Source organism: Monodelphis domestica, chromosome 5 (genome assembly GCF_027887165.1).
Source record: "Monodelphis domestica isolate mMonDom1 chromosome 5, mMonDom1.pri, whole genome shotgun sequence".
NCBI classification, from domain to species: Eukaryota; Metazoa; Chordata; class Mammalia; order Didelphimorphia; family Didelphidae; genus Monodelphis; species Monodelphis domestica.
Window position 1 is genome coordinate 285,954,355 of NC_077231.1, and position 20,327 is coordinate 285,974,681.

General features: G+C 40.1%; 1 protein-coding gene across 1 annotated transcript in view; it reads left to right on the forward strand.

Annotated features, from left to right (window-relative positions):
- The first annotated feature begins 226 nt into the window (after positions 1–226).
- The window catches only part of CPNE4 (copine 4), a 509,113-nt gene continuing 489,012 nt past the window's right edge, over positions 227–20,327 (forward strand). Inside the window, exon 1 of the mRNA XM_001369385.4 lies at positions 227–771. The gene's annotated coding sequence lies outside the window, so the exon portion shown is untranslated. The remainder of the gene's footprint in view (positions 772–20,327) is intronic.

The window sequence follows — 20,327 nt, forward strand, 5'->3', positions numbered from 1 at the left end:
GTGGAAAGAGATATGGAGACAGGGGCGATTGGGGCATAATAAAAGGCAATTCTTGCGCTTATTTGGGTGGTAAGCAATGGGAAGAGGGGTGCTTGTGGTTCTGAATTCTCCATGGACGCGTCTCTTGAGGTGGGCGCACTAAGGTTTGGGGTAAGCGAAATTTCTTTGCTGGGATGCTGCTGCTATCGGCGGGAACCCCCCAGGGGGCGCTCGAGAGGAGCTCATCTCCCCACTAGTGTCTGGCTTCGGAGCTGGGCGCACCGGCTTCGTCAGAAGGTGGAAAGCTCACTGGGGGGAAGCTGCTGTCTCCCTCTCGGCCACACCGCTTGTCTCCCCACCCCCGCGCGCCCCCCTTCTTTCCCCCTCTCCGCGCTCTCCCTCCCTTCCTCCCTCCGTACCACACCTCCTCTCTACTCTCGAGCCGAGCGAGCTGCCTGAGCCCACACTCGCGCTCGCTCCGCTCCCCAGCCCCCTGCGGATGAGCGGAGAGGATGGAGGCAGGGTACCCGGAGCCGGCAAACTCTCCAACCAGAGCCTGCGCCCTCGGCTTCTGCTAAACTGACCCAAGAAGAGAAAGAAGAGACAAATCTAACAAACCCATCCCACCCCTTCCTTCCATCCCTCCTCACATCTATTCCATTAGCCAAGCTCCCACCCAAATAGCAAGATTGTGGTTTATTTGGGGGAGGGGGCTGGAATAGAGGACTGATACACTGCAGCTGGACCTTGGCTTCTCCTCCTGCTACTTGACCCATCCACCCGGTCGTTCAGGTAGGTAAATGCAAACTCTGCATTCCTGTGTATGTACAACGCCTTGATTGCAAAGTGTCTCCATCGACTACTGCGCAGCAAAAGCTAACTTTGAGGGGGGTTGGGGGGGGGGAGTCGGAAGAGGTGTTTGAAAGGGTTTTTTCCTTCCTTTGAAGATATGGCAAGACTAGAACTTTAGACTGTGGCATCCCATTTGCCCGCCCATTCCTACCTCCTCAGCCTCCTAACTCTGGGAACTGGAGAACACTGGAGATGGGAGGAGGGAGACGGAGGTTGTCCGATATTCGGGGGGCCCAGGAGGTCGGAAGCAGGCGCGCGCCAGAGGGGGACAGGCCAACAGCGACTTCCGGAGAGGGGTTGGTGTGGGGAACCTCCCAAGGGAAGGAGGAGGGAAGGAGTCCTGAGCAAAGTTGCAGCTTCTTCAGTTGTCAGGCGGGTGTGGGGAATTGCGATGGCAACCAGCATCATCCTGATGTATCTGGTGTTTGCTTCTGTCTTCTCCCTACCCCCCGCCCACCCCCACTCCTATCTCCTTCCCTCTCATTCCCATCCCCATCTATCCTCAAACCCTCCCCTTACAGTGAAATCCAGATGAATATTTCATTGCATCTTGGCCTCCCGTGATTAAAACCAGTCAATAGTTTTGCATCTCTCCTGGTAGACCTGAGTCGAACCCCCTTGGTTCTATTTGCCTTTGCTAAAATGAAATAGAAGGGGCCGAAGGAAGAGGGAGGTGAGACTGGCGGTGAAGGGTGGGGCGGGGCGTGGGGGACTCTCTGGAAAGGTTAGCAAACAGCTTAAATTCCACTTTTTGTTGCCTAGAACATAGTTCCAGGAATCCATGTCTATATGGGTTCTGAATAGACCACCAACCAGATCCATTCAATGGTGGAAGGGAAAAGGCTCTGCTCCGTCTATTTGCAAAGCGGAATGGGTGCACGGTCTTGGCTGTTTTACACAATGCCTAGCACCGTGTGGGCGCTCAGCACACGTTGCAGTTACAAAGCGGTGTAGTTGATCTGGTCACATCCTCTTTCACTTCTACTTTTCCTTTCAGAGAACCACTCTCTGGAATTTGTAGCTCCTTAAGGCATAGTCTCAGCGCCCTTCTTATTTTGGGTCTTTAGCCCCTTGAGCAGTGGGACCTCCTGATTCTATGCCTCTTCCCCCTTTTACCTCAACCTTCGCGCCTTCGGAGAGTTTCATCTCTCTCTCTCTCTCTCTCTCTCTCTCTCTCTCTCTCTCTCTCTATATATATATATATATATATATATATATATATATATATATATATATATATATATATATAATAGGCTGCTGAGGGCAGGACCATGCACTCTTGCGTAACAGGCAAGCTGAGGTTGCGGAAATGGGAAGTGGGATGGGCCGTCTAGGACAGCCCCAGTGGGAACAAACTGAAGGTACAAAGTTATCTCAACACACGGGTAAACAAACCCCTTGTGTCTCTGAGGAGGAGTGGACTACCTGGGCAATAACGAGCTTGCCTTGGGAGTTATTAAAGTGCACATTTGGAAATGTGACAGGATTCATCCCAGTCTCCTGATAAAAAACGCTAAACGCACACACACACACACACACACACACACACACACACACACACACACACACACACACACACACACACCAGAAACCAAAACAAAACTATCTTTCTCTTTTCTTTTCTTCTTTTTTCCTCCCCTAACTTTCTGGCTAGCAGTTGGTGCTAGGTTTCGTCTCCTGTAGTTAAGCCAAGAACAATGATTTAGACTCCGGCTGTTCATTTGCGCTGTCCAAGGTACCGACCGTATCTTAAAACCTCACACACATCAGTGGAATGAGAACTTGCTCAGGCAGAACTACTTTGACTTCCATAGAAATGTTCTATTTCCTTCAGCTGGCCCCTTCTTTGTAATTTCCTATTACAAAAGGATTAATTATATCCCCTCTTCATTTATATTAAAGCTCCTTCAGGAATGTTGGATTAGAGAATGTTTTTATCCCTTCCACATTCTCTGATGCTTAAGTATTTAGTAATTACCATTTGTTGAATGATTTTTGAATTTTACAATTCCCCACCTTAACCAGCCGCTGTAGTGGTTTCACAGTTTGAATGAATTTGAATGTAAACAAAAGTGCTTGAAATTGAAGAAGCATTCAGTACAAAGACAATAACTTCATGCTTTTACGTATAGGAAAGAGCTCTCTTCCTACAGGTCTTCCCCTCTCCTCATTCCCACCTTTTATTACTCAGAAGATATTCCATAAGTTGTCACAGAAGTTTTTCTGTGTTCCTCTGAACTTGGCCAGGAAATTTGGCAACTAAGAATTTCATTTTTTTTTCTCACTGAGCTACTAATTCTGAGTTGATCAGTTTTGCTGTCTGACTTTTTCAAGACAGAGAGAGAAACTGCCACCTATCAGTGTTCTAAACATGAAGAAAGTTCTCCCATGTGTTGATATGCAAAAATAGAAAAGTAGGGTTAGAGATATGTGGAAGAACTCTCAGAACCACCTCTATTAAGTCAGTCAGGCTATCTTCTCACCATTTTCTTTGACAGAAAGATTGTTAACAGGAACACAAGTGACAGACTTCTAATCAATATTAGAACCAATTACTTAAATTCCATAGCTTTTGCTACTTAAGAGGAAATTTTGGATTGTTGTGTGAATAATTCCTCATGTATGTTGACTTAAGTAGTTCTCAAAGACCCAGAAGAAAAATGTATGGAGCAAAATCAGCAACAAATGGTTAATCTTTTGGCATTTTGGAAGCCAGGCTGTGACACCTGTAACAATTCTGTAAATGATCAGTCACTTTTTTCTGTTCTTCCAGGCATATTTCCAGAATACTTTACAGGGAACAGGCACAGATGGGGTCCAGTGAGTTTCACAGCATGAAGCAACCACTTCTGTTGGAGCTTCTAAATATTCCTTCTGTAAAAATAGTTAGTTTGGGGTTTGTAGGTTGATTTTCTTTTGAGGTTAGAAAGAAATTAAGAGGCTTCTCCTTTTATCTAGGTGGCCATTAGCAACAATGTTCCTTGGGATATGTCATTGTCTTGAAGAAATATTGTTTTTTTTAAACAGTTTTCGATTAAAAAAAGTTATCCACTCAGTTAAAGTTTCCTTTACTTTGTGAGTTGCATTTGAAATATCATTTTTGCCTTATTCTTCCATCAATACCCTCATTTTAGAGTAGGAAACCACCAAAATTTTAATGTGATGACTCATGTGGAAACAACATAGTGCAATGGAGAGAATAAGTTCAGATCCTGAGTATAGAATTATTCAGAATTACTGAATACAGACCTTGAACAAATACTTTCACCTCTTTGGGTTGAAGTTTTCAGAATAAGGAAATTGGACTACATGGCCTCTGAGTCTTTTCCAGCTATAATATATATTCTTATGTTATAGGGGTGATCCTTGATTCTCAGAATTTATGCCATTGGAAAATAAATCCTGGCAGGTCTTAACCCTCTGTAAAGTGGATGAAGTATTGGATTATGTATCTGTTATTTGAGGGGACAGTTAACTACATTGATGGGGGCTCATCTGATCAGCTTAGCAACAATACATTTTTTTCAAGCCCTGGAAAACCATATAATAGGTTATTTCAGAAGTACCCAATGGCTACATTAGAGATCATTAGAGATATTGAGTAGGAAGCCAAGGATTTTGCCTGTTCATGGATTTTTAGGTATTGGACTTTGGTTAACCCAAGTAGGAGGAATTATTTTTTTTAATCATCTTTAAGTTACTTTGGTCTCAACCATTACTATAATTTATTGCTATCATTATTATAATTACTATTTGTGATGTGCCTACAAGTTTTTTAGAAAGGATATATGGCTTTGGAAATTATCACAAGATAACAAGAGCATGAAGGATTCTTCATCCTCACTTACATGATTCCTCCCCTCAATCTTAATATTTTTTATAAGGTGAGCTCTGTGACTGTACATAGATATGCCTCTGCCAGTCCCTTACCGTATGCCAGCAAGCTCTGACAAGGAATACATAAACATAAAAAAAACCAAAACAAGTTTGACTAGCCCCCCTAGCCATATTAGTGTGCTCCAAGTGAGAACAGTCTTCATTCTGCAATTCAGTAGTATTTTGGGTAAATCCTCTAAGCCTAGGACAAAGAATCAGGAAAATCTCACTGGCAGAATTCTAGGTTCTCTTCTGGATGATGTGATTCTGGGAAAGATTCTTTCTCAAACTCATTTTCTCTCTCTGAGGCAAGAATGCAACATATTTAGTGCCTCACAAGAGAACTCAGCAGCTAAAGTCCTTTCAAGTGGGAAAAGTGTGGTTTGCTATATATATATTATGCCTTTTTGGCCTTTCTATTCTTCATGTTAATATTTAACAAACAAGCAGAAATGCCTTTAGATTGTTGCAGTATTTTAAAATGTATATTCCTTGGCAACCATAGCTAGCACATTAACACAAAAAATCTCAAGGCAGCTAATAATAATTATCACATCTAAGGAATTCTAAGATCAGCTTAAAAAACCTTTCAGGATGCTAACACAAAATGTTACATGGTTCAAGGTAAATATAATGATGTTTATTAGAATTTAACACTCAACATTCATAGTGTTGTATTATATTTTGCTCTTACTTCCCCAAAAATCAAGATGGAAAATTGATGGAATATTTTCATTCCTTTCTGTTGACTTTCAAGGTCTCATTATTGGTTTGTCTTATGATAAATGACATCAGTGCCTTTAATTCATTGTTTCTTTGTGCATTTGTGTATGGGTGTGGCTAAATATCCAAGATCTTTAATAGAGGGTATTGTTGTTTTTTTGGATAAGCAATAATAGACAGTAAAGCCTCAGGTGTCAGTGGGAATGGTGAAGTCCTACTAAAATTTGTGAATGCATCTAGATGTGAATGCATCTAAATATCAAAAAATCAATGAAGTTGCACCATATGCTTTTATATGAACTCTAGAGTAAAGGCAAATGTTTGAGGGAGACTTCTGAAACTTGATCGTCAGGTTAATACTTAAAATATCCATGATTCCATATGCATAGGTTACCCCACCACCACATTAATGCTGATCATCACCATCTGTGACTTATTAGAGGTAGTCTAAATAGTACTATGAGAAAAATGCTAATCTTAGCTAATAAATTTGTAGACATGGAATCTGAGTTCCATTCTGCTACCCTTGGATCTTGGGCAGGTTCCTCAAAGTTAAGTTGGTCTCTTCAAGTTCAAGATCTATGACCTTTTAAAGATCCCTAGTGTTTGTGGCTGAGTCATCATCTTCTGGTTAATTTAGGGATGAGCTACTCTACATTTAGCTAGGTTGACCTTCTGTCAAACTTAAGAGGAGTCTGTCAGTGGGTCCATAACTGAGGCCTTTCTAGCTTGATAGGATTTTCTTAAGCTTGTTGTCTTCTGGCATAGCCTTCAAGGATCTAGGATCACTTCAATACCAGGATGACACTGGAATTAGGACTTTAGGACCTACTATAACATGCAAAAAGTATCCACTGCATCTGATAAGTAAAAAGGATGATTCTTTCTTTCCCCCCTCTGCCCTACTCCCTCTCCCACCAGGTGTCTTCTCTTGTGAATATTTCATAATTTGAACTTTTGGTTTATAGAATTTCCAGCAGAAAGAGACCTTAGAGGCCATTTATTTCAACCTCCTCATTGAACAGATAATGTAGTGAGTTTCTGAAGGTCTTAGAGGTACCTTAAAAAAGAGTTGGAATTCTCACCCAGGTCCTCTGATACCAAATTTGGCACCCTTTCTGGTATTCCAAAACCTCTGACTCTTATGAAGAGATTTTTTCCCCCCTAAAACCCTTACCTTCCATCTTGGAGTCAATACTGTGTATTGGCTCCAAGGCAGAAGAGTGGTAAGGGCTAGACAATGGGGGTTAAATGACTTGCCCAGGGTCACACAGTGGGAAGTGTCTGAGGTCAGATTTGAACCTAGGACCTCCCATCTCTAGGACTGGCACTCAATCCACTGAGCCACCCAGCTGCCCCCTGAAGAGATTTTTAAAGGAAGTAAGCAGAGTTGTCTTTCTGAAATTGGGAAATGTTTTCTCCAGGTTTATTCCACTTCTGTAGTTTTTAGTACCTTGGATCAATTAAATAACTGGTTAGGTTCTGTTTCACCAGAGCTACAGTTAATGACTGTATCTTTGTCATTGAAATCCAGTTTTATTATTTATTTGGCAAAGAAAGGATTACCCTGGGATAGGGGCATCTATCAAAATGCCCTATGCCTTGGAAGCTTTGTAAATATTTGTTGATGGGTTGATCCAATGATCCAATTAACCTTAGAGGATTTGGAACACAAGGATTGGGACTTATTAGGTTGCTCTCCTTTAGTCTGCACAATATTTACCCAATAGATTTTTTTTTTTATTAAATTTGTTCTAATTCATGGTCTGGGCCCATCCTTATTAATTTGAACATTAAGCAAAGAGTAATCTTTCATGCACTGTCTACATTCCACTTAAAATGTCACTGTTGCCTTTTGTCAATTAAAGGCAGAATGAGAGAGAGAGAGAGAGAGAGAGAGAGAGAGAGAGAGAGAGAGAGAGAGAGAGAGAGAGAGAGAGATTCTCCCCCAATCTTCACCTCTTTTTTTTGGTCCTTTACAAGAGACAAAGTCTTATATACTTTGCTTTCATCATCTTGCTTGGAACTAGATGCTTGTCTGGATAGAAAAAACAACAACAACAACAAAGTTTTTGCTTGGAAGTGTCAGTCAGAGGCAAGTGGTTTTTTTTTTCCCCTACCATCAGGAGGACTAGAAAAGGGGAAGGGGAGGATGCTGGGGAGATACCAGTGCAGAGACCAATGCAGTGGGGAGCAGAAGCAGCTGGTTGCATGAAAAAGGTGACTGAAAGAGCCAGGACTTCAGAATGCCTCTGCAGTAGTGAGCTGGCCATTGCAGTGGCCTGGCGCTAGAGGGCACAGGTGCACTGGCAGAGTGGTAGCCTCCAGGGATTCAGCCTTGGAGTCTGGACAATGAACTTGAATGAGAGAGGGTTAGAGGCCTAGGGCACTGGAGCAGCTTGTCAGTGAGTCCTTCCTGAAGCAGTCCCCTTTGATTGGGAGACTCTGGGTCTGAGAATTTCCCCAAGACCCCTAAGATCTGGCTGCTGCCTTCTTGTGTAGAGAGGAGGGGTCAAGTTGAGGTTGGGGGTTTCCCAGTTTTGATTGTCCCTGCTGCCAGGTTAAGTGGTTTGGCTGCTATAGTTCACTTCTCTTTTGCATGCCCAGTCTGTGTCCTCCTGTGGTTTCCTTTAATTTCTTCTTTCCCTTCCCTTCACCAGAATTTATTTTTCCAATATTTTCTAATTCAACTTTTTGAGCAACATTCCCTTCACTAAAATCTATTTCCTTCCTTCCTATTCTTTCTCCTTTTCTTTTGCCTGTAGGTAAAGGTAGATCACTGGAGAAAACTGCCTCCTCTAATCTCCAAATAATAATAATATTAAAAATAATGCAGTTGGTATATTGGATAGAAAGCTAGAAAGGAGACCTGGGTTCAATCCCAGAGTCTGACAAATACTGACTGTAAATTGCTTAGCCTTCTGGTGCTCCAGGAAACTCTCTAAGACTAAATGGCAGTAGATGGGATCTGCATTGGTAGAAGGAGTTTCTACACTGGTTAGAGGATGAATTCCTTAATAGCAGAGGGACTGATTTTGCCTTTTTCTGCATCCCCAGCACCTATCACATGTTTTAGCACCTAGTAAAGACTTGTTGACTACATTGGTGACATCACAAATCTAGTACAAAAACACACAGTAGCTTTAAATTTGGGGGTTGGCATTTCATTTGAACTTTATAACAACCTTGTGAGGTACATATTCATAATATGATACTAAACCCATTTTTCAGATGAATGAACTGAGGCTCGATGTAATTAAACCACTTGTCCATTGTTACAAAATAAGTGCTGGAGATGGATTTGAGCCCATTGGCATTGATGCTACCATTGTGGGAGTTCTTCCTGCCTAAGAATCCCCTAGAAAACAATTTCTATCTGATTATCCCCATAGATAATAATATTAGGAGAGGAAAGTAACCAGTATTATTTATTTCAAGCCACCCTTCAATGATTGGTCCACTCTCTTTACCCATCTTCCCATTTTTCATCAAGAAAATTAGCCTTTTCTTTTATTTGTTCCTCCCTTTGTCTTCTTTTTGAAACTCTTCCAATTTCTTTGACCTCTTCTTTCCAAGTTCCTGTTCTTCCATTAAGTTTTCCTCTACTGCTCAAGCCATGCCTGAACTTCCCCTACTTAGAATGCCTATAACTCAAGGAGAAAGTTCCACTTAATTTAGTACTAAATTGTGATTCAGTACACTGTCTTGTATCATTCAATTCAGTAATTATGTTGAATGAATAATTATCAAGCACCCACCAAGTGAAAGGCAATGGAGAAAGAAAAGATGCAGACCTTGTTCTTAAAGAGTTAACAATGTAATGAAAAGTCAGAGAGGGGTGGAAATGTATTTACATAAATAATTATGATGTAGAGGAGAAGGAGATCAGTTCAAAGGAGAGGTCCAGAAAAAGTGCTGTGAGATATTTGAGGAGAAACCACTTTCAGTTAAGGAAAGGGGTGGTTAAGGGAAGGTTTTATGGAGGAGAGACTTTTATATGAGAAATGTAGGAGAAAACATTCTAGTCAGTGCAGAGTACAATGAAGGGAGAGAACCTTTATTGTTTTATGAGAGAATACCAGAAGGGTAAGTTGGAGCTCTATCAATGAGATCTTAAATAGCATGATCAGAAGTTTTTACTTAGTAGACAATGGGGAGCCACTGGGGGTTTTTGAGTGGTGAATTGGTTCAGCAGTAGTATGAACTATAGATTGGAGAGCAGATGGCCTAGAGGCAGGAAGACTTTTTTAGCAAGCTACTGTAATAGTCTAGGTAAGAATAGATGAGAACTTGGTTTCAGGGTACAGAGAGAAAGGTTCATAAAAATGGACTTTTACTATTCATTTAGCATGTCTTCTACTCTGCTGGATGGGAAATGGGGTTTGAGGGTTTGTGAACTGCCATTTCCTAGATGATGGGTCATGAGGTGATGCCACCCCTCTACTATCAGGGGATTGGATCAATTATTCTTGTTTTTTTTTTTAACCTTACCTTCCGTCTTGGAATTAATACTATGTATTAGTTCCAAGGCAGAAGAGTGGTAAGGGCTAGACAATGGGGGTGAAGCCCAGGATCACACAGCTGGAAAGTGTCTGAGGCCACATTTGAACCTAGGACCTCCCATCTCTAGGCCTGGCTCTCAATCCACTGAGCTACCCAGATTATTCTTAAAAATTGTGAGCCTTCAGTTTTATCCCCTTTCTCACAGGGGTTTTTAAAGACTGCTGAGATGAAACCTTTCTTCATGCCCAGGCTTCTAGTGTCGTCTTCCCAACCTAGTGACCTTGTATTGATTTTGTAAGTTTGTGTATTAATATGCATGTATGTGTTCTCCCCCAGATAAAACATAAGCTCATTGAAGGCAGGGTCTATTTCTTTTCTGCCTTTGTATTCCCAATGTTTAATTCAGTGGTTGGCAAATAGCAGGCACCTAACAGATGTATGTGGATTGGTTTCTTGATTAACGATGCCTTGGAAATTCTTGGGTAAGTAGTGCTATTAAAATATGGGATATTAAATACAAGTGTCTCAGAGCTAACTGCAGAAGATCAAGTATATGACAATAGCAAAATGAGTTGTTTGTTCCACCGCCCACTTGCCTGCAACTTTTACATTCTTGTAGACAGCTTTGGGAACAATCCTAGTCTGGTTATTGTCTGAAAACCTGATTTTTCTTAGAGGAAAAAAGAAAACTCTTTCCATTCCTGTTATTTTACACTTTATTTCAGATGCAAGGTATGTTGGGTGTTCTTTGCTATAAACACAGCTAGAATACAAAAATCAATGACACTGCATTGTGAAACCCAGCAACAGACAGAATACCAGGTCCCTTCTGTACAATTGGCATTTAGACATTGAAGCTGATATTAACCAGAGCACCTGAAAGGGCTGGGGAACCCCTCTCTGTCTACCATTCACTTTACATCTTTAGCATCTAGTGCAGTTTCCCTGTGGCACAGTGATAGCCAAGGATGAGCAATTGTGGGTCTTCCCTTTCCTAGTTTTTGAACCCTGAATGGGCTTTGCTGTTGTCCTTTGTTATTGTAAAAGATTTGAAAGCTTTTCTTTAGAACTCATTTTTAGGGGAGAGTGGATTTGCTTCAGTGAATTGCTCTCTTTTGCTACTTCATCCTCTCTGTTTCTCTGTGATGAAAAGGTTCTTGGGGAAAAGATATTTTGTTTTGGAAGTGATATTCTTAAATGTAATTATCTTCCTATCCTTTATACTTCTGGACAGCAACAGTATATTAAAGTGGACAGAACACTGCATCTGGAGAAGACCTGTGTTCAAATCTTTCTTTAACATAGCCTACATGACCTTGATAAGGTCATAGCTTTGGGGGACCTTGACCTGTTTCCTCAACAGTAAAATGATGACATTGAAGTAGTAGTTCTCTGAAGACCCTACTGTCTCTAGATTTTTGAGTTAATTCTATGATTCAACCAATGAGGAAATATGATTAAAACTCAGTCATTGAACAGGGATATGCTAATAGAGACTATTATGATCAGCTAAAAAATCTGTATTTAAAAAGCATAAAAAATCAGTTACATACGTTTGGTCTTGTACTGTCTTAAGTGGTCTATTTTACTTACAAGGTACCAAAAGGGAAACCTAAGAAAGTCTGCCTAGGGAAATGGATAATATTTTGACATTGCATAATAGTGGCAGAAATAGTTCTAACCTGGACCTCAGAGGCTTTTGAGGAATGCTGACAGCTGGAATGCATTTGATTCTGTGCAACCCTTCTCTTCTTCCCTCCCAAGTACTGCCCTTTATTATTGCCTGTATTCATCATTTAATGGAATGCAAAGATCTTGGGGAGCTCTTGGTCTTGCCTGGGCAGCCTGTAATTGTCCACAGGCACATTTATACCTTTGGGAATTTTACTGGAAAAGCTTTATAGGGTCATTAAGTTTCAGGGAGCAAAGGAAAGGTAGTTTCTCAGGGCATAACTCAGGCTGATTTTCATTTGATGCACAATGAGACATCTATTTGTACAAAGAAACCAATGAGTGAGAAGCAAACAGTATGTGGCCAAATACAGTTTTGAGGGTTAGAGGGATGGCATAGGTATGGCTGATCTCTGCATCCTTGTTATTACAGCTGTCTCCATACCACAGCAAACAGACAGTTTTGTTGGTTTAGCATCAGAGGACCTATTCCCCATCCTCATGTCTGCCACTTCATAGCTGTGTGACCCTAAGCAAGGCATGGACCTCATTTTCCTCCTCTAGAAAAAAAAAGCATAATTCACTAACCATTTCAAGTTCTTTCCAACTACATTTTATTATCTATGTGTACAGTTAATTAGCTAGCTTCTTGGTTTAGCAACATTACACCAGACAAAAAAAATTTGAAAATATCTGGGTGATCTAATGAGTCATTCATTTTTTAGACTCTGGAATTATAGATGTGTGTATGTGTGTTATTATACACATACACAAATGTATGTGTGTCTATAAAGAACTATATCTATATGTATGTATGTATGTATCTATCTATCTATCCATCTATCCATCTATCCATCCATCTATCCATCTATCTATCTATCTATCTATCTATCTATCTATCTATCTATCTATCTATCTATCTATCAATCAACCCACCCACACATTATATAGAAAGACAGCATAACAAAAATGAATGTAGGTAGTTTGTGGACAGCTAGGTGATACAGTGGATAGAGTGCCAAGGATGGAGTCAGAAAGTGTCTCAAATTCCTGACTTCATATCTGGCCTCAGACACTAGCTGGGCAAGTCATTTAACCTTATTTGCCTCAGTTTCCTCATCTGTAAAATGAGCTAGAGAAGGCAATGGCAAACTGCTCCAGTATCTTTGCCAAGAAAACTGCAAAGAGGATCATGAAGAATCAGACAATTGAAAAGCCTGAACAACAACAAAAACAATATATGGCAGGAAGATCTAGATTTAAGCCTCATATCACTTCAACTTTTTTTAGAGCTCTAGGCAATTTTCAAGATCATAATTTATAGAACAGTAATTGATTTGAATTATAGATGTAGTTCCCTCAATGGGGAGTTCATTGTATCATGACAACACAAGTATGGCTAATTCTCACTCTCCCCTTTGACCCCCCAACCTAAATAGCTATAGAAAAATAGTATCTGAATTGCACTAATAAAGAGAATAGGAAAGTGACACTTTTGAGAGTCTTTTGTGGACATCTTCCAGGTTACCCAAGGGTGGTACTATGCCAAACTACAGAAGTAAGTCCCATTTTCCTGGGCAGAGAGAATGAAAAAAAATTTTTTTTCAGAGAGTTAGAGATAGAAAGATCTCAGAGGTCAAGTCCAACCCCCTCATTTTCAAAATGAGACATTGGAGGAAGAGAGAAAGTGAATGACTGCTGCCAGTAGTCACATAAGCAGCAAAAGAGCCCAAATTTGAACTCAAGTCTTGTGATTCCAAATTCCATGCTATTTTGCACATTCCAGTCATACTGCTTTTCACTCTTCTTTTTGGTGATTTTGATGTTCAACTATAATTATCAGCAACAGGCTAAAATCCTGACTAACTTTCATTTCCTTCAAATTCTGATTAGCTACAAAATGTCTAAGAAGGGGAAGCTGTGAATGTGTCCTAGGTAATCTGTATTTTCTTAAGTCACGCTTATCACAGAAACTGAGTCAGAAGGAACCTCAGATCATGGCCTTTACTTGTTTCTAAAGACAAGATGTACACCCTAGTAACAATATTGTACTACAATCAACTACGAATGACTTAACCTTTATCAAGATCCAAGACAACGCCAAGAGACTCAGGAGGAAAAATGCTCCCCATTTCCATAGAAGGAACATATGGAGTCTGAATACAGATCAAAGCATACTGTCCTTCACTTTATTTCCTTCACAAGTTTCTTCTCCTGTGTGTGATGTGTGTCTTCTTTCACAACATGATGAATGTGAAAGTTATATATTGCGTGATAGCACATTCTAACCTATATCAGATTACTTGCCATTTCAGAGAGGGAGGAAGAGAGAGAAATCTGGATCACAAAATGCTAGAAAAAATGTGAAAAACTGTTTTCAAATGTAATTGGGAATAATAATAATAACAATAATAATAATAACAATAATAATAATAAATTACTTAGTGGACTTACTCAGCATGTCTAGGTAGAATGTCTCAGTCAAAGCTTCTAAGAATTGAATGACACTTTGTTGAGCAATTATCATGGTATGATATTAACACTAATAAAGAGTGTTATGGTGGAAAGCAGTGTCCAGGGAATCAGGTTATTTATGTGTTAAAATAGCTCTGCCACTAACTAGCTATGCCAACTAGGGCAGTCTCTGAACCTCACTGGGTCTCCATTTTCTCATCTGCCAAATGGTTTGTACTAGGGAGACCTTTAATATCTAAAATGGTTCTTTAAATGCCACAATTCTATAAAACACTTAGTTTCTAATAGCAGATGAAAGAGCATCTCTTGGATGGAAAGGAAGTGGCTGCAAGAGTGACAATCATGTCAACACAGTGTTCTGAATAGCCATCAATTTAATTCATTTTCTTTCTGCCAAGATGATTACTGGGTCTCAGTTTCATCATCTTTAAAATTAAGGGGTTGGACCAGATGACCTTTAAAGTCCCTCAAAGTTCTGATATTCTGTGGATTATTTTAATTCTTCCAACCTAGATAGATTTCACATTATTACACCTCATGTACCCTAAATACAAGCTAAACTGGCTTTCTTGACATTTCCTCTTAAGAAATTCTATCTCCTACCTCTTTGTCCATTCATTATCTATTCCACTTAAACAGAATGCTTTCTTCACCCCTGCCCTTCTTGGAATTCCTGGCTTGCTTCAGATTTTCTTGAGGTAAGGCTATCTCTTACCCTAGTGCTATCAAATTCAATTAGAAATGTATTCCTGAAAGCTGCATGTTGATTTAGAAAACCATAAAATAATATTATCTATGAGGTAGTGCATGTTAGTTTATTTTGTTAAAATTTTTCCTGGCTGTCTAGTAGTAAGTTGTCACCTCTACACACAATCATTCCTGATTTCTCCCAGTTGTTAATGCTCTTGTCCCTCAATAACTTTGGGTTTACTTTGAATATTTTAAAAATTTGTTATATATATAGAGTCAGTTTGGCAGAATGTTTCCATTTCCTCATATGTAAAATGAGCTGGAAAAGGGAATGGCAATAATTCCAAAGGAGTTGCCAAGAAAACTCCAAAAGGGGTCATGAAAAAGTTGGACACAACTGAAAAATGACTGAACAATAACATGATTTCAATGGTGTGGGCACTCCCTTCATTGATGCACATCTAAAACCTTCTGCAACTTTAATTAATTATCTTTATAAGTTGTTTTGCTTTTCTCCTCCAAGTAAATCATTAGCTTTCAGCATAATGTGATAGAAAGAGAGCTAAATTGGAAATGAGAGTATCTGGGTTTGAGCCAGTGCTCTACCCCATTAGTACCTGGGTGACCTTGTAGAAGTCATCTGTATAATGAGATAATTGGATTGGAAACCTACCTAAACTGGGGTCCTCTGGCAGAGACATAATCCATCTCCATGTTCATATTCTAGTTAAGCAGATCTTTCATTGGCAAAACCCTTGAGAATCCAAAGTTGTTGCCACAGTATGATGAGCCAAAAACTTTAGTGGAAGATCAAAATAATTAGGTTCAAAAGAATCCTTAGATTGCAGTGTTTATGAAGAATGGAGTTGAACTCTCTTCCACCTGATGCTCATCCCAAGTTTTTCTCTGGAGGTGAGATAAAAAAAAAAAAAACCCAGTTCAGCTTCAAATATTTGTGTTATGTAATTTGCTTTTTCTCTTTTAGGATGTTATTGTTACATTGAGTTAAGTTCAGATGGGCAATTCTAGTATTGCTCTATGCCTAGCCCTAATGCAAGAAGTCAAAGTCTAATCACACACCAACAATACACATGAATTAAGTGCTTACTGTTTCCAAGGAATGGTACTAGACAGAGAGAGTTAGAAAGATATCCCATTCCCTAGAATTTTCAGTCCTTGAGGGATGAGACTATCTTGCTTTGTAATGGCTTGTAAATTAAATGAATCTCTTCTCTCGTCTTTATGGAACTTGGATTCTAGTAGGAGAAATAATAAAACCTATAATACTGTTAGATTTGAATCATTTATCTGGTTAACTTCCAGAAAAAAATATATTTCAACAGGAATTGTGGATAATTGGAATGAAATGGCCAATGCCACGTTTTCACATGCTTGAGAGGGGTGAGAGGTTAGAAGGCATAGAGACTAATCATGGCATAAAGACCATCTCCTGTTCCAAGTGATTTGGTATGAGCATTTTCCCTCCAGAGCTTCTGCCTTATTCCACTTGAGAAACTGTCCTAGACAGTGTCCCATTTGCTCCAGGCAGTGGGAATTTCCATATGCTAAGCACCCACAGCTTTGACCAGGGGGGTGATCATTTATTAATTCAGTCATTTGGGAGGGCGCTTCACCACTGCTGAGATGTGAAGCCCAGAGGCAGTTTGCTCATCTCTTTTCAGGGCTGTGCCGAGTTCTCCTCTCAGCCACTCCAGAATTGGAAGCACAGGCATTGAGGTTCGGGCTGGGGCTGCTCTCCATGGTAAGTGACCAAATTGGATAGTCTTTCTAAGTGGAAGCAAGAGGATGTGCTAGTGTCTGAGGTTGGGACTGGGGAGAGGACACTGTTCCTCTCTAGCTCTTCATTTAATTCCATCGCAATCAATTCAACAATTATTCATCCAATACTTGTTATGACACAGTCTTCTGTCTTAGGGACCCATAGCAATTTCGCCATCCTGGTTCTAAGAAATATTCTTAATCCTGAAACAAAAATGGGTAATGTGTGTTTTTAAGTCCCCGCACCACAGAGTCCCACAGATGGAAGGTATATTTTTAAATATGCATTCACCTAGCATGCTCAGCTGGTAGTGATTACCTGCTTCTTCTCAGGGAAGCCTCCTGTGATATTTATGTTCAGTTATTGAAACCCATTAGCACTGGGACTACTGTTAGTTAAATCCTTTAAAAAATTCCCATTTTTATGGCTAATGTGACAGTCTAGCAGAGGGGTATTATTTTGAATGTCAAGGAGAAACATTTATGGCAATTTTCCTTGATCATGGGAGAAATGTACTTCATGTTGGCTCTTCTCTAGGCTAATTTTAAAAATAAGTGGCATTATGTCTGTATATATGTTCAGAGAGTTACCTTGTGGTATGTACCTTTGGGAATGTAGATTACAGTCTGCTTATCTCCAGACTCCTTTCTCAGATCAGCATTCCATAGGCTAATCCAGGACTCCAACTCCAACTTTTCTTTTCAGTGTCATCTAAAATCTGGTACTGGAACAACAATTAAGTGACTATTTCTGCCATTTGTTGGGGGGGATTCTGGACCACATCACAGGCAAATGGTGAGAAATCTTGGTAAAACTGGCTGTGGTTTATGTGGTTTGCTCATGTGGATGTGAATATTTTATTTCTTGCAATTGGAGCAAATGGGAAATCATGAAGCGGCACCCCTAATTCTGTGCATTGTAAATACTGCTGTTTGCCAGGTCATGAGAGCTTTCCCCTCCTCTCCCATTTTTGGGTTTGGCAAAATTTATGAACTTATAAAGAAGGTAATAGAGAAACATCCATTCAAGATAAGACATGATTCCTATACTAGACAGCTGTCCCATATTTGTGTTGTGATTAACAGCTGAACAGGCTGCAAACAGCTTTTTAAAAACAAAGCGATAAGGCAGATTTACCCCATCCTGTAGGGTTTGATGCTCACTCAGCTGGATCACATTTATTTTTCTGGGCTTTGTCCTTTTTCTGTGGCAGGTGACTTAAACTTCATGTCCGTGCAATATTTTATTTGGCATTAGTTGTATTCTTACAGGTTGGATAGTTTTTTAAATGTGAGGATAAATTTAAAGACAACAGTGGGGTGAATTGAAAGCATTCTTTCCTCTCAAGACACTCAAGATATTTTTGTAGAAATAGAGTTTGGATGAAAAGATATGAAAAGAGGCTTTCCAGGGCTTCTTGCTCAATCTGAAGTGGTTTACTTTAATTAGGAAGATAGAGACTGGGGAGGGAATGCACTGAAGGGTGTGTTCTGAGGTGCTACAGTGCCCTCTTTCCATCCCAATTGCCCAGCCTAAAAGACAAAGAGTTCTAGAGAGAGAATGATCAGCTCTGAGATTTTTCCTGATCTGAACCATAGCTGACTGTCCTCCGGAGTAGTAGCTAGAGCACCAGATGTAGAATGAATACCAGTCCTGCCACTCACTCCCTTGGCTTGTCTTAGCTTCAGTTTCCTTATTTGTAAAATAAAGGTATGGGACTACATCATCTCTAAGGTACCTTCTAGCTTCAAATCCTCAGCTTTTCTCTGACCTTGGGGAGAGGGGGAAAACTCCCCTTTCTTTATCATGAATGCTTTAATGAGCTCCCACTATCTGGACTGCCAGTATTTAGGACAGGGTTCATATATCATGGATCTTCTTGGCAATCTGATGAAACTTATGGAACTCTTCCTGGAATAAAGTTTTTACATGTAGAGGATAACAAAGGAAATTAATTATTTTGAATTATCTATCTCATATATCAAATATATATTTTATATGTACATGTATGTCTCAAAAATATATTTTTATGTATCCAAATATGGATTTTTCAAAAACAACTACAGTTCATGATCTCTACATTAGGAAGCTCTAGTGTAGAAGGAGGTAGTCTCTATTTTGTGGATGGGAGGGTAAATAAAGGTAGGAACCTTCAGTAGAGAATGTTATATAAAGGAAGGTTTAATTGCCCTTGCCCAGAGCCCCATGGCAGCTCTGAGGGATTGTTAAGAGGAAGAAAGATGAAGAGGTGACATATGACTTTAGGTGGGACCAAAGGGCTTGGGCTACTTTTATAGAGGATTAAGGAAAATCAAGAAAATGGGTCTGGGTTGTGAATGGACTAGATGATTCCTCATATCCCTTCCAGCCTGGGGTAAAAATCTATCTATCTATCCATACTCTCTCCCCACCCTGTTCCCCCTCTTCCTCTCCTTTGTCTCTGTCTTTTTTGTTTTTGACTCTCTCTTCCCCCTATCCCTCAGGAACAGAATTCTGGGGCCAATCATGGATTCATGTCAGCCAGGAAAAGTGTCCATATTTTAATATTCCACCCTCTGGACACAGGGAAACAAGATGGACCAGGATAGGGATGCTCTAGTGAGATTTTATTTGAATCAAAAAGTAAAGTAAGGGTGATTGATTACCTGGAGTGTTGGCATTATAAGGTAATATAGGAACAATGGGGGATGTGGGAAATGAGGCACAGGACTGAAGTGGCCTTAAGGAGGAAGTTAGTTCTTCTAAGAAGGAAGGGCACTCACTCACCCACTGTCAGTGTCTGGGAAAAAGATCAGTTAGACTGACTCTAGTTGTAAAGCTTTTTTAGGGATCTCCCCCATCTCCAATCCCTACCCTGTGTGTCTCCATCACTTGGTGTGGTATATTCCTCTCCAAGGGAAATAGTGAGATTGCTTTGGAGGAAAGAAGAGATATGGTTTTCGAACCTAAAATGATCAATCTCCTGCAATTCTCCAGGTTGGGAATCATGTGAAATACAGCTTACTGATATGGGTTTCAAATGCTTTGGCCTCTGAAGAACTGAAATTCTTGTTTCCAAAGTGGGCTACTTGGGAAGGCTGTTTACACATTGACTGGCAAGACTCATCACTGTTTGACTATAATCACCTGGGCTCTTCTTCAGGCAGAAAAATCAGAGCTCTTTCTGTCTTTCACTCAAATAAAATGGAGAATTTCCACACCTTAGGCCAGGAAGGAAGTCCAAGTCATCATGCACTGTGACCTTGTGTTTAGTGTGTGTGTGTGATGACAGGGAAGCATCATGCCCAGGGTGTACTGCTGATAAATGTTTAACCACTGGCTAGCTGAAACAAATATACCAGAAACAATCTTTTAAGTTTAATCTATATTATCAGCATTTTCTCAAGCACTTTCTTAAATCTAGACAATCAATAAAATAAACTTCTATTTGTACCATATCTCAATTTCCAATGAATTGTTGACACTGAAAATTTAATTATTGGCTCTCAGAGTCTGTTTAAACTGGCCTCGGTGCACCCCTGATTCATGTCTGTCTTCAAAGAACCTGGTGTGCAAATATGAACAAACTTCAAGCCATGTCTAGCATTTGAGTCCTTTTGAATGCAATCAGGGTGCAAGTCTGAAATGATTCTCTTCCTCTGGAAAATATTCCATGATTCCTGACTTCTCATTCTATTTTCTGCCCCATTTTCTATCATGCCCCAATTAGCCAGTGTTTCCTTTGCTATTTGCATGGGATATCAGCCAGTAGAAGGTAAGGTGTTTGAGAGTCTGAACT